We start from the raw sequence: 12,620 nt of genomic DNA, 5'->3' as shown, positions 1-12,620 counted from the left end.
ATATATAGGCTATATATTTTATATATATATTTCTTTCTTTTTTAGACAGGTTTTCCCTGTGTCACTAAGTGGACCAGGCTCAACTCAAACTCACTGTCACCCTAACCCAGATTTCCATAGTGTTGGGATTAAAATTGTTCACCACCACACCTGATATGAACTTAATTGTTAGTTTTAAATTTTATTTTAGGAAGATATATTTTGGTATATAATAATTGCATTTATTTTGGATAATTCATATGTATATAACATATTTTAATCATTTTATCAGTTTTCTATCCCTCCATTCTCCAGATAGCTTTCCTTTTCGCCACAAAGTCTACCTCCTTGATTCTTATTGTATCTCTTCTTTATTTTGCTTTTTAAGTTGTTTATATTTTGGATTTCTTAAATGCAACAAAGCATGCAATATTTAACATTATGTGTATGATGAAATTCACCTAACAGTATAGTCTCAAGATCCAAACATTTTCTAACAAATGAATCAAATTTATCTTTTATGGTGGAATTTCTGTTGTGTATATTTACACCACATTGTTATTATCCATCATCTGTTAATGGGCATCTAGGCTTTTTCTATAATTTATCTATTATGAATTTTTGCTGCTACAAACATTGATATGCATGTATCTCTGTAGTATGACGACTTTATCTCTTTTGGGAAGATACCCCAGAGATGTATAGGTGGGTCAAATGAAATTACTACTTTTAGATTTGTGGGGGGTGTGTATCAGGGATCGAATTTGCATCTTTCTGCTTGTGAGGCAGGTAGCAGAACCATTGAGCTAAATCCCAGGCTCAATTTTTAGAATTTCTGAGGCAGTTGTCTCCAACATTTTTGGCATCAGAGTGCCTCATGGAAAACAATTTTTTCACTTTAAAAAAATTGATATGTGATGGTAATATACAGTAATTACATTCTCTAGCCTCACCTCCACCTGAGATAATCAGAAATTAAATTTTCATAAAGCACGCACCAGCTAGATCCCTCATATGTGCAGTTAACAGAATTCATGCTATGAAGATCTAAACTAGCCACTGATGTAAAAGATAGTAGAGCTCAGGTCATAATTCACTTGATGGAGAGCAGCTGTAAATACAGATGAAGCTTTACTTCATCTTCCAATGTTCCCTTTCCTCTCTGCAATGAAGTTTGTAAAATGCCGTAGAACACTACTGGTGCATGGCCCTGGATATTAGGGGGTCTTGTTTCAAGTAATCTCTGTGCTGATTTCCATACTGGTTGTAATGGTTTACATTTTCATCAATAATGTAAAGGGGTTTGTTTTTCCTCAGAACCTCACTAGTATTTGTTCTTTTGAATCTCTGATGACATCCTTTTTTTTTCTTTTTATTGAGTATATTGGTACAATCTAGGTATACAATACAGTTACATTCATTATTGGGATCCTGTACCTTTACATAATAGGTCTTCATTCTCATTTTTCCCCTTATCCCTGCCCTCCTTTCATGATATACTTTTGATTAAGACAGAACTCAGTGTGTTTTGATTTGTATTTCCTATTAGCCAAAGATGCTGAACATTTTTTCATGTACTTATTGGACACTTTTACTTTTTCTTTTGAGAAGTGCCTACTAATTTCAATTACCCATTTTTATTAGGTCTTTTAATTTGTTGGGTCTAATTTTTTGAGTCCTTTATATATTATAATTGTTGGTCCCCTGCTTGTGGAGTAATGGCATTTTTTCCCATTCTGCAAGTTGTTTCCTCTGCTGTACAGAAGGTTGTTTAATTTGATATAATCCTATTTGTTGGGTATTGTTTTATGATTCAATATGCCAATTTATGTCTTTTGTTTGAGTAGTTAAGACCATATATACTGAGTATTAATATTGACAGATATTTACTAATTTTTGTTATTGTACTTTTCAGTGCTTATTCATTTCTATTTTCCTTTTGCTTAACTCTCTCAAATATACTCTTTCCTTTGGGCTCTTTTATAATGTTGGCATTGCTGTTAATTTTTATTATTCCCTTGAATATCTTCTGCAATGTTGGTTTTATAGGCATGAATTTATTTAGTATCTGTCATGTAATGCTTTCATTTTTCCATCAATTTTGAAGGACACTTTTGGAGAATAAAGTAATCTGGATTGACATTTATTTTCTTTAATGGCTTGGTCTTAAAGTTTGTGTTGAGAAACCTTCTGTTACTTTAACAGGTTTGCCTTTAAGTGTTACTTAACATTTTTGGGGGTAATCCCATTTAGCATTCTATCTCGAATTTGGATTTCTGAAACTTTGAATGTGATGTGTTCTGTAGAGGTTCTTTCCTGCTTGTATCTATTTGGAGTTCTAACCAGCTTATTTACCTGGATCATCTTTCAAGCTTCAGATTTAGAAGTTTTATGGAGTGATTTTGGTGAATGATTTTTTGTAACTTTGTCATCTTTCTCTGTCCATTACTTGATACTTACATTTTTGGTTTAGTTACTTTAGCATCATCTAGAAGGTCTTAAATCAAATATTTTTGATTTCTTTTTTTTTTTAGAGTATCTCTGAGTAAGTGATCTGCTGTATCATTCTTGCATTCTGGCCCTGAAATTTTCTCTTCTGATTGCTTGTGTCTACTGCCATGGCATTCAATTATCCTTTTCCTTTCCAGTGTTCTGTTTGATATTTTTCATAATCTTTTATTCTTTAATAAAGTGATATTTCATAGCCTTCACTGACTTCCTTACTATAATTAGCTGTTTATGTCCTTTTTCAGCTTGACAAACATTATATTAGTTAAATATGGTATGTGCTTATTCACATCCTGTCTGAGCTCATTGAGTATCTTATATATATGCTTATTTTTTACTTCTCTGATCTTGCCATACATTTTAAATATTTTTGAGTCATTTACCTGACATTTCCTTCATACCTGTCCCAACATACACTTGAAAACAGGAAAGGAAAACTAAAATTTTAAAATAGTTACATGAGGGCTGGGGGTTTAGCTCAGTGGTTCTACCGACTATCTCATAAGAGTAAGGAGCTGAGTTCAACCCCAGGTACCAAAAATAAAAATAAATAAATAAACAAATAAAATAAAGTAGTTGAAAAAATAAAATAGTTACATATACAGGAAGAGAAGGGAAAGGGTGGGAACACTTGTGAGAGTATAAGAAGGAAGACATTGAAGAAGAGACTTTAAGTAGGTAGTCAAGGAGAATACAGGAACATCAACTCTAACTAATGACTAAAAGAAACATTAATTTTGGAAATCCTGTAAGACAACACTGGGTGAGGGGGAACTTAATGAAAAATGGTAAGGTACTTTAATGTTTAGATTAATTTTAATAGTCTATGCACAAAAGAAAGGATTAAGTAGAATGGGTGAGGATAAAGGGCAGAAGCTGAGAGATAAGAAAAGTTATAAAGGGGAGTGGGAGAGCCACGTGGAGCTGGGCTGCTAACCCCCTCACTGGCCAGGTCTCTGACCAGCATGAGGAGACCAGTTAGGAGCTGAGGCTGGCAGGTACCTGCAGCCACCACCCCCACCAAGCCTCTGGCTGACTGGCTGTGCTGATACATGGATTCACATCACAGAGGCACAGGGTGTCATAAAGACCATCGTCCAGAGCTCCAGCCTTGATTTTGATTTAATTCACACAGTTAAAGGTGATAGATTAATAGCTAGATCAAAGTGACATTTTCTAAACCATGCTTGATGTTACTGTGTTGCTGATTGTATCACCTGGGCTAAGGTGTTGTGAATGAGCTAATCAGTTGTCTTCCTGGTATAATGAAAATGATACTGCCTCAGTCATTAGAGACTCAAAACCTAAAGGCCAACTATATCAGGAACATCAAAGTATTAACCCAGGAATTAAACCAAGGACAGTACCAGCAACAAAATTAGAAATGACAAGACACTTAAGCAAGGCACAAACACAGGCTGCCACCTTACCAAAGGCAAATTCTAGGGAAAACAAGGTGGAAAAGTCTGATGATCAACAACCTGGACACCCTACACCAATATAGCACAGGAAGTAACAAAACAGATGAATGAGGCTCTAGAAAACTTCAAAACAGAAATAATTTCCAAGATAACTATAGAGATGGTGATCAAAATAAAAGACATGATTACAGACTCTAGAACAGAAGCAGATTTAAAAAAAAACACATGAGTTCAGGATCATAATAGAAGCCATGAATGCCCAGCATAGGAAATAAATGGAAACCATAAATGCTGAACATAAGAAAGAAATGGAATCCATGAAACAGATTCAAATATATATCCAGGAGATTAAAAATTCTCTTGAAAGCACACACAGCAGGCTGAACCAATTTGAAGACAGAATATCAGATATAAAAGACAGGATGGTGGTCATGGACCATGAAAGAGAGATCTCTTAAAAATACTAAGGGACCATGAGAAATCAACCCAAGAGCTCCTAGATGAGGCAAAAACACAATATAATACTGATAGGAGTCCATGAAAAAGCACGAGAAGTACAAACGATATATATATAAAAAAAAAAACTGTTCACAGAATTGATGACAGAAAACTTCCCAAACAGAGCAAAAGAATTTGACATACAGATAAGTGAGGCATATAGGACTCAAATTATCCATGATCAAAAAAAATCTACACCTAGACATATAATAATCAATATCCCAGAAATTCTACAGAAGAACAAACTAATACAAGGACTTAGAGAAAAGAAACAAATCACATGCAAAGCAGTAGACTTTTCAACACAAACTTTTGTCAAGGAGAGTCTGCAGTGAGGTATTTGAAGCCCTAAAAGAAAACAACCTCCAAACTAAACTGACATATTCTGCAAAACTATATTTCAAAATTGATGGGGAAATAAGATACTTCCATAACAAAGAACATCTGAGACACTTCATAAATACCAAACCAACACTCCAACAATTCTAAACAATATTGCAGAAAAAGACAATGAAGATGACAATTCCATGAGGCCCAACAGAGCAAATCTACCAGGCAAGGTAAAAAATTAAAGGGAGAGGGGGAAAAATTAAAAAGGGCCAACAACAGGAAAATAACATGATGATGATTAGTCAATACATATCAGTTATAATCATCAATGTTAATGGCCTCAATTCATCAATCAGAAATAGAATGACAGAATGGATTAAGAAGCAAAATCTAACAAAATGTTGTATAAAAGGAATGCACTTAGTTCAAAAAGAAACTCACAGACTGAAAGTAAAAGAATGGAAAACAGTTCTCCATGCAACAGGAACCTGAAAAAAAGCAGTGGTAGCTATCTTATTTGCAGACAGAGTAAATTTCAAACCAAAACTAATTAAGAGAGATAAAGAAGGTCACTACATCCTCTTAAAGGGAAAAATCCAAGAGGTAGAGATGACAATCATAAATATATATGCACCAAATACTAAAGCTCTCAACTATACAAAACAAATGCTAAGTGACACGAAAACAGAAATAAGCACTAATATAATTGTAGTGGAGAATCTTAATACCACACAGTCACAACTAGATCATTCAGACAAAAAATCAAAAACAAAGTAATATAACTGAACAAAGGTTCTGAACAAATGAACTTAATAGATGTCTACAGAGTGCTGCACAAAAAAATCAGAATATACATTCTTTTTAGTTGAACACGGGTCATTTTGCAAAATAGAATACATACTAGCTCAAATAACATATTTAAATAAATGCAAAGGAGTTGAAGCTAACCCATGCATATTGTCAGACCATCGTGCATTTTTTTTTGTAGTACTGGGGATTGAACTCAGGTGTTTGCACTTGCAAGGCAGGCTCCAGAACCACTGAGCTAAATCCCCAGCCCTCATAGTGAAATTAAACTGGAGATCAATAGCAAAAGAAACTGCAAGAATTTCACAAAAAATATGGAAATTGAATAACACTCTCCTGAACAACGAATGGGTCATAGAGGAAAGTAAAGAAGAAATTAGACAAGTTTTTCAAGTAAATGATAATGCTAATACAACATACAAGAATCTGTAGGACACAATGAAATCAGTTCTATAAGGGAAATTTATAGCAGTGAATGCCAAAACTAGGAAAACAGAATGAGCTCAAATAAACCTAATGCTGAATTTTAAGCTCCTAAAAAAAGAGCAAGAGAAACCTAAAGCTCGTACAAGAAAGGAAATTATAAATATGAGCAGAAATCAATGCAATAGGGACTAAGAGAAAGATACAAAGAAATCAATGGATCGAAGAGTTGGGTTTTTGAAAGAATGAATAAAATCAATAACCACTTAGCCAACCTTACCAAAAAAAGGAAAGAAATGGCTCAAATCCATGCAATTAGGAAAAAAAAAGTGAAGTCACAACAGATCCAGTAGAAACCCAGAGGATCATCAATAACTACTTTGAGAACCTGTACTCTAATAAAATGGAAAACATAGAAGAAATGGACAGATTTCTAGATACATATGAATTACCAAAGTTGAAAAAAGAAAATATAAAATTCTAAATACCTCAATTATAATTAGTGAAATTGAAAATGTAATTAAAAATTTATCAATAAAGAAAAGCCCAGGTCCTGATGGACTGACTGCTGAATTCTGGAAGACATTTAGAGAACTATTGCCACTGCTCTTTAAACTTTTCAACCAAATTGAAAATGGAAGCAATACTTTCAAATTCATTCCTAGAAGCAAGTGTTACTTTGCTTCCCAAGACAGGGAATGACCCAATGATAAAAGAAAACTACAGGACAATCTCCCTAATGAACATAGATGCAAAAATGCTCAATAAGATACTGGCAAACAGAATACAGAGGGTCATCAAAAAGATTATACATCCTGAGCAAGTTGGATTTATCCCAGGGATGCAAGGATGGCACAACATATGTAAATAAATAAATGTAGTATACTATATTAACAGAATCAAGGACAAAAACCAAACGAACATCTCAATAGGTGCACAAAAAGCATTTGACAAAATTCAACGCTCATTAATGATAAAAACTGTACAAAAAACTGGAATAGATGGTCTTTATCTCAGCTTGATAAAGGCTATCTATGAAAAACCAACAGCCAACATCATACTACATGGTCACATAATGAAAATCTTCATGCTAAAATCAGAAACAAGACAAGGATGTCCGCCACTCCTGTACAATATAGTTTTGGAAACATTAGCCACAGTAATTAGACAAGAGAAAGAAATAAAAGCAATAAAGATTGGAATGTTCAACTGTCATTATTTGCTGATGATATGATACTCTACATAGAAGACCCAAAAAACACCACCAAAAGAGTTCTAGACTTAATTGACAGATTCATAGAGTAGCTGGATACAAGGTCAACACTCAAAAATCAAGAGCCTTCTTTTACGCAAATAACACACTCACTGGGAGAAAAACTAGGGAAACAATTCTTTTCACAATAACATTCATAAAAATGAAATATGTAGGAATCAATGTAATGAAGGAAGCAAAAAGATCTCTACATTGAGAATTATAACACTCTAAGAAAAGATATTGAAGAGGATATAAGAAAATGGAAAGACATCCCTTGTTCCTGGGTAGGAAGAACCAAAATAGTGAAAATGGCCATACTTCCAAAACTGCTACACAGATTCAATGCAGTCCTTGTTGAAATCCCAACAGTATTTTTCATAGAACTAGAAAAAACAATACAAAATTAATTTTGAATGAAAAGAGACCCATATAGCAAAAGCCATTCTAGGCAACAGAGAAATGGCAAAGTATATCATGATCCCCAACTTGAAACCGTACTTCAAAGCCATTGTGATAAAACAGCATGGTAATAGCAAAGAAATAGACCTGAGGATCAGTGGAATAGATTAGATGATTCAGAAATAACTCTAGGCATACTTTGCACCTCATCTTTAACAAAGGAACCAACCACCCTCACTGGAGGAAAGATAGCCTCTTTAACAAATGATGTTGGAAAAACTGGATTTCAACTTGCCAAAGATTAAAACTAGATCCCTATCTTTCACCATTCACTAAACCAAAATCCAAGTGGATTAAAGATCTAAATATGAAAACAGAAATACTAAACCTGCTAGAAGAGGTTAGGTAGACCTCTTGAAGACACTGGCATAGGGAAAGACTTTATGAACAAATCCTCAGTAGTATAGCAACTAGCACAAAGAATCTACAGTTGGGATCTCATCTTTTTCAAAAGCTTCTTCACTTCAAGATAAACCACCAAGAGCTAAGAGACAACCTACAATGTGGGAATAAATTTACCAGCTGTTCCTCAGAAAAAGGTCTACTATCTAGAATATATAAAGAATTAAAAAAAATCAGACCCCCCAAATATAAAAATCCAATTCAAAAATGGGCATCTGAAATGAAGAGACATTTCTCAGACAAATAAATTAAAGCAGCAAATAAAAATATTCAATATCACTGGTCATTGGAGAGTGGCAGATGAAAACAACACTGAATTTCCACCTCACCCCAGAAAGAATGGCTGCTATCAAGAATTCAACCAATAACTGATACTAGCAGGATTGTGGAAAGAAAGGAATGCTTCTTCATTGTTGGTGGGAGTGCAGACAAGTGCAACCAATATGGAAATCAATATGGAGATACCTCAACCAACAAGGATTAGAAGTCCCATTCACCCCTCTGTTCCTCTGCCGGGTATCTTTCCAACATAATTAAGAGTCATACTACAGTGATACATGCTCACCCATGCTTATAGTGGCACAGTTTGTAGTACCCAAAACCTGGAAACAGCCAAATTGCTCATCAAATTGAGACTGGATGAAGAAGATGTGGTTATTTTTTTGTAATAAAATGGAGTACTACTCAGCAATAAAGACAGAGAAACTCGAGACATTTATAGCTAAATTGATGCACATTGAGGCCTTACTCGTAAGTGAAATTAATAGTGAACACATGTGTAAATACCAAATAGTTTCTCTGGTGTGAAAATCTAAAAGCGTAAATAAGGATCAAAATGTATAATTACTATTGTGTAATATGAAGAAAAAGTCTAAAGCTGAATAGGAGGTGGGAAGGGCAGGGGAAATGTAAGGAGGGAAAAGAGAAATATGAGAAACAGAAAAAATGGAAACAAAGTCTTTGTAAATAGAGAAGGTTGGAGTGGGTGAAGGGAGGGCAGGGGTAGGGGGAAAAATAAGAACCAAGATACATTATGTAAAGGTATAAGATCCCAATGATGAATGTAACTGTATTGCATACCTAAAATGTACCAATAAACTCAATGAGAAAAAAGGAAAGGTATAAGGGGAGGAATAATGAAGGTAAGGAAAGGATAATGTAATAAAGATTTGAGAGGAAAGACAGGGATATCTTATCCAACTGTTGAACCAAAAGTCAGGAAAGGAAGAAGTAGGCATATGTGACTTAACGCTTTACCAACAGCAGAAAAAAATATATATCTCACTAAAACTATATACACAAATATACAAAGTCTCTGCCATTGAATAAAATCAAACCAGGAAATAACATACATACACACATGCACACACACACACACACACACACATGCACGTGTGCGCACGCACACACACACACACACACACACAAATATACAAAAGGCACCTAGATCAGGGGCCCCAGAATGTTGGTGGGTCACCAGTGCTCCATTCAGTGACAGGCTGTGCTGTTTCATCCACCCAATTCACCTCTGCAACCTTGGTTTCTAATTATGTGCCAGTCCCTCCCCCCAGCCTTTCTCTGGCCAATAACTTCAATTCTTCTCTGTGTTCAGGCAGTTTACAGTAATCCTGTCCCTGTACACCATTCTGGTAACTTTTCTCTGCCCCTTTTACTCTCAAATCAAAGCAATATTCATATTTTTCAGGTTTCAATCTAAACCTGAATTTTAGTGGTTTCTGGTGGCTAGAGAAAATAGCCTCAGAAAGGTGCTGATTTGGGTTTTCTCCACACAGTGATCTCATGCCTGGCTGCTAGTTTCACTGTGGATCTCTTTCCAGCCCTTGAATTTAGTGGCTTTTATGGCTCCATGGAAGAAGCCTTTCTGTGTGAAACTGAGTAGCATTTGGAGCATAGCGGGAGGGATCCAGCAGGGACACAGAGCTCAGTGGCACTTGGAGAAGCAGTGAGAAGGTGCCTGTGTTTTGTTTTTTTGTTTTTTTTTTCCACCTCTGTCTCCAACCAGTCACAGCCACTGCAAGCCCCTGTGATTCTCACTGTCTCATACTTCCTTCAATGTTTGGTTCCAGATCTGAAATTAGGACTGTGTCTTTTGTTCCTCTCTGCCCTTGGTCTTACAGATCTTAACTCAGTCTTTATCTTCTAAATGTTTCCTTGGTTTATGCTTTATTTTACCCTGTTTGACCAGGCCCTTTTTTGTGACTATCTCACTTACAGGACTCCATCTCTTGGTGGGAAGAGAGTTAGCACAAGTGGGATGGGCAATGGGTGGTAGCTGGTAGTCTAGGCTCTTTTTGCCAGACCAACAACTGCTGCTGCACTAAGCTTTTTCCCTTGGGGGATTTGAACTTTTCACAAAATGGTGCATTCACTGGACCTCAGCTATAAGTAATGCTGGGAGCAAAAAGACAGCCTGCTTCTAACTCTAAGGATTCCTATTACTATATTTCATTTGAAGGGATTCCCTTTCAAATTGCCTTCCCATGGTTATTATTCATTTGCCCCCAGTATCCAAGTACCTATGGGCCTTAGTTGAAAACATTCTGAAGGTCTCCTGAGTGCTCCTGCCTCTAGTCTACCATGATTAACATTCCTGAACAGAATTTTTTTTCTCACTGAGTTTATTGGTACTTTGTAAGTATGTGGTACAGTTTATGCGCACCCATGTTTATAGAGGCACAGTTTGCAATAGCTAAAATTTGGAAACAGTTCAATGGCCCATCAGTTGTATACTGGATAAAGAAGATGTGTTTTTTTTTACAAAATGGAATATTACTCAGCCATAAAGAATGAGAAACTAGAGTCATTCATAGGAGAATGGATGCATGTGGAAGCCATACTTTTAAGTGAAATAAATAAGAAACACATGTGTAAATAACAAATAGTTTCTCTGGTGAAAAACTAAAAGTGTAAATAAGATACAAATGGTGTAAGTTACAATGTGAAATAGGAAGAAAAGGGCTAAACTGGAACAGAATTCTTAATCTTATGTAGGAGTATTATTTTTCCTCTTATGCTTGTTTAAATTAATCTTAAGGTTATCTTTATGATATATAATTATGTATTTATAGGGTGCATTAGTATTTACCTGGAATTTATCCATCTTTTTAATTTTAATGTTTCCATACGTCTTATATTTCAGACGTTTTTAAGTAACCTACACTTTAAAAAAATATCTAACCTTAAAACAGGCGTCAATTCAGTTCATTACATTATTACACTTACATTTTTGTAATTACTGATGTATTCCACCTTTTTACTTTGTGCTTTCTATATACCATTCTTATTCTATGATAATTTACCTAATTTGGACACAGAGTTAAGGAGTATTTTTAAATTTATTTTTAAAAAGTTCATATTTTTATAATATTATTGCTCTACACTTTTAGTACTGCATGCAAAGGTGATGACTTCTTTTTCCACTTTGTAAATTTATTATTAATTTGACCTAAAGCTTTATATTTTTCATCAAAGAAAGTTCTCAGCCATTATCTGTTTGAAAATCATCTGTCTATCAATAACACCTTTGCTTTTGGAACCCCAATTAGATATATGACATTTTCTGTCTTTCTATCCTCCATGTTTTCTATATCTTTTATGTTTCTCTTTCTGTATACAGTCAGAAACTAACTTCAAATTTTTCTGCTAGCTCATTAATTCTATGTATCTAATGTGCTTATTTCATCCACTGAGTTTTTCATGTCATTAAAATACATTTGATTCTTCTGTAAATATACTTTTAATTGTGCTTTCTACTTGATTTATGAATATACTTTAAATATAATTGTTAAATTTAGTATATAATTTACATATGTGATATAATGGTCTAATTCTGTTGGGTTTTTTTGTTTGTTTGTTTGTTTCTGCTGAGTTTACCTCAACATGACTTGTTTTCAGCGTGGGTTTATAACTTTGGATCATGAGTTTATGTTTATGGTGACTTTATTTGTGGAGATCCCTACAAATAGGCAAGATCTAGTTTAAGATTAAATTCTCCAGAAAGAAATTATCATTGTATCTTGCAAGAGTCCTATCATGAAAGAAATCTGGAATCACTTATTTGTTCTGCTTTAAGTTTCCAGGATGATACACAGATATTTCAGATTTGAACTCTATTCCTGAATAAGGGCAGACTTAAATTTTTGTATTTTTGTATTTCCCACTTTTACCTCACAGAACCAAGAACAAGATAGTCTGTACATAAAATTACCCTATATTCATCCTTATAGACCTTTTATTCCATCATTTCTAATGAATATATCTCTTTAGAGATTAAACTACCAGTCTCAGTTCCAAATCATTACCGTATGCAAAAATAGGGTTTTATCTCCCATCTGTTAAAACCAAACTCTGCAGATTATAAGATAGTAAATTATGCCCAGGCATCTACAACTTCATCTTCACCTTAATGTCTGGTTTCCATGTCCTCTATTTTGGTAGCCCTAGCTATTTTCTGTGAAAGCAGCTATATATTTAAAAGGAATATGTCAGATAGACCCAGGAGACAAGCATGTTTTCCC

At 34.6% G+C, this 12,620-nt stretch overlaps 1 protein-coding gene across 1 annotated transcript in view; it reads right to left on the bottom strand.

Moving 5' to 3' along the window:
* Il1rapl2 (interleukin 1 receptor accessory protein like 2) overlaps positions 1 to 12,620 on the bottom strand; it is a 1,183,927-nt gene that overhangs the window by 786,007 nt on the left and 385,300 nt on the right. The gene's annotated exons all lie outside the window — the stretch shown is intronic.

The sequence above is a fragment of the Fukomys damarensis genome, unplaced genomic scaffold (genome assembly GCF_012274545.1).
Source record: "Fukomys damarensis isolate Sample0158 unplaced genomic scaffold, DMR_v1.0_HiC HiC_scaffold_39, whole genome shotgun sequence".
NCBI classification, from domain to species: domain Eukaryota; kingdom Metazoa; phylum Chordata; class Mammalia; order Rodentia; family Bathyergidae; genus Fukomys; species Fukomys damarensis.
This window is presented reverse-complemented; position numbering and strand designations above follow the sequence as displayed.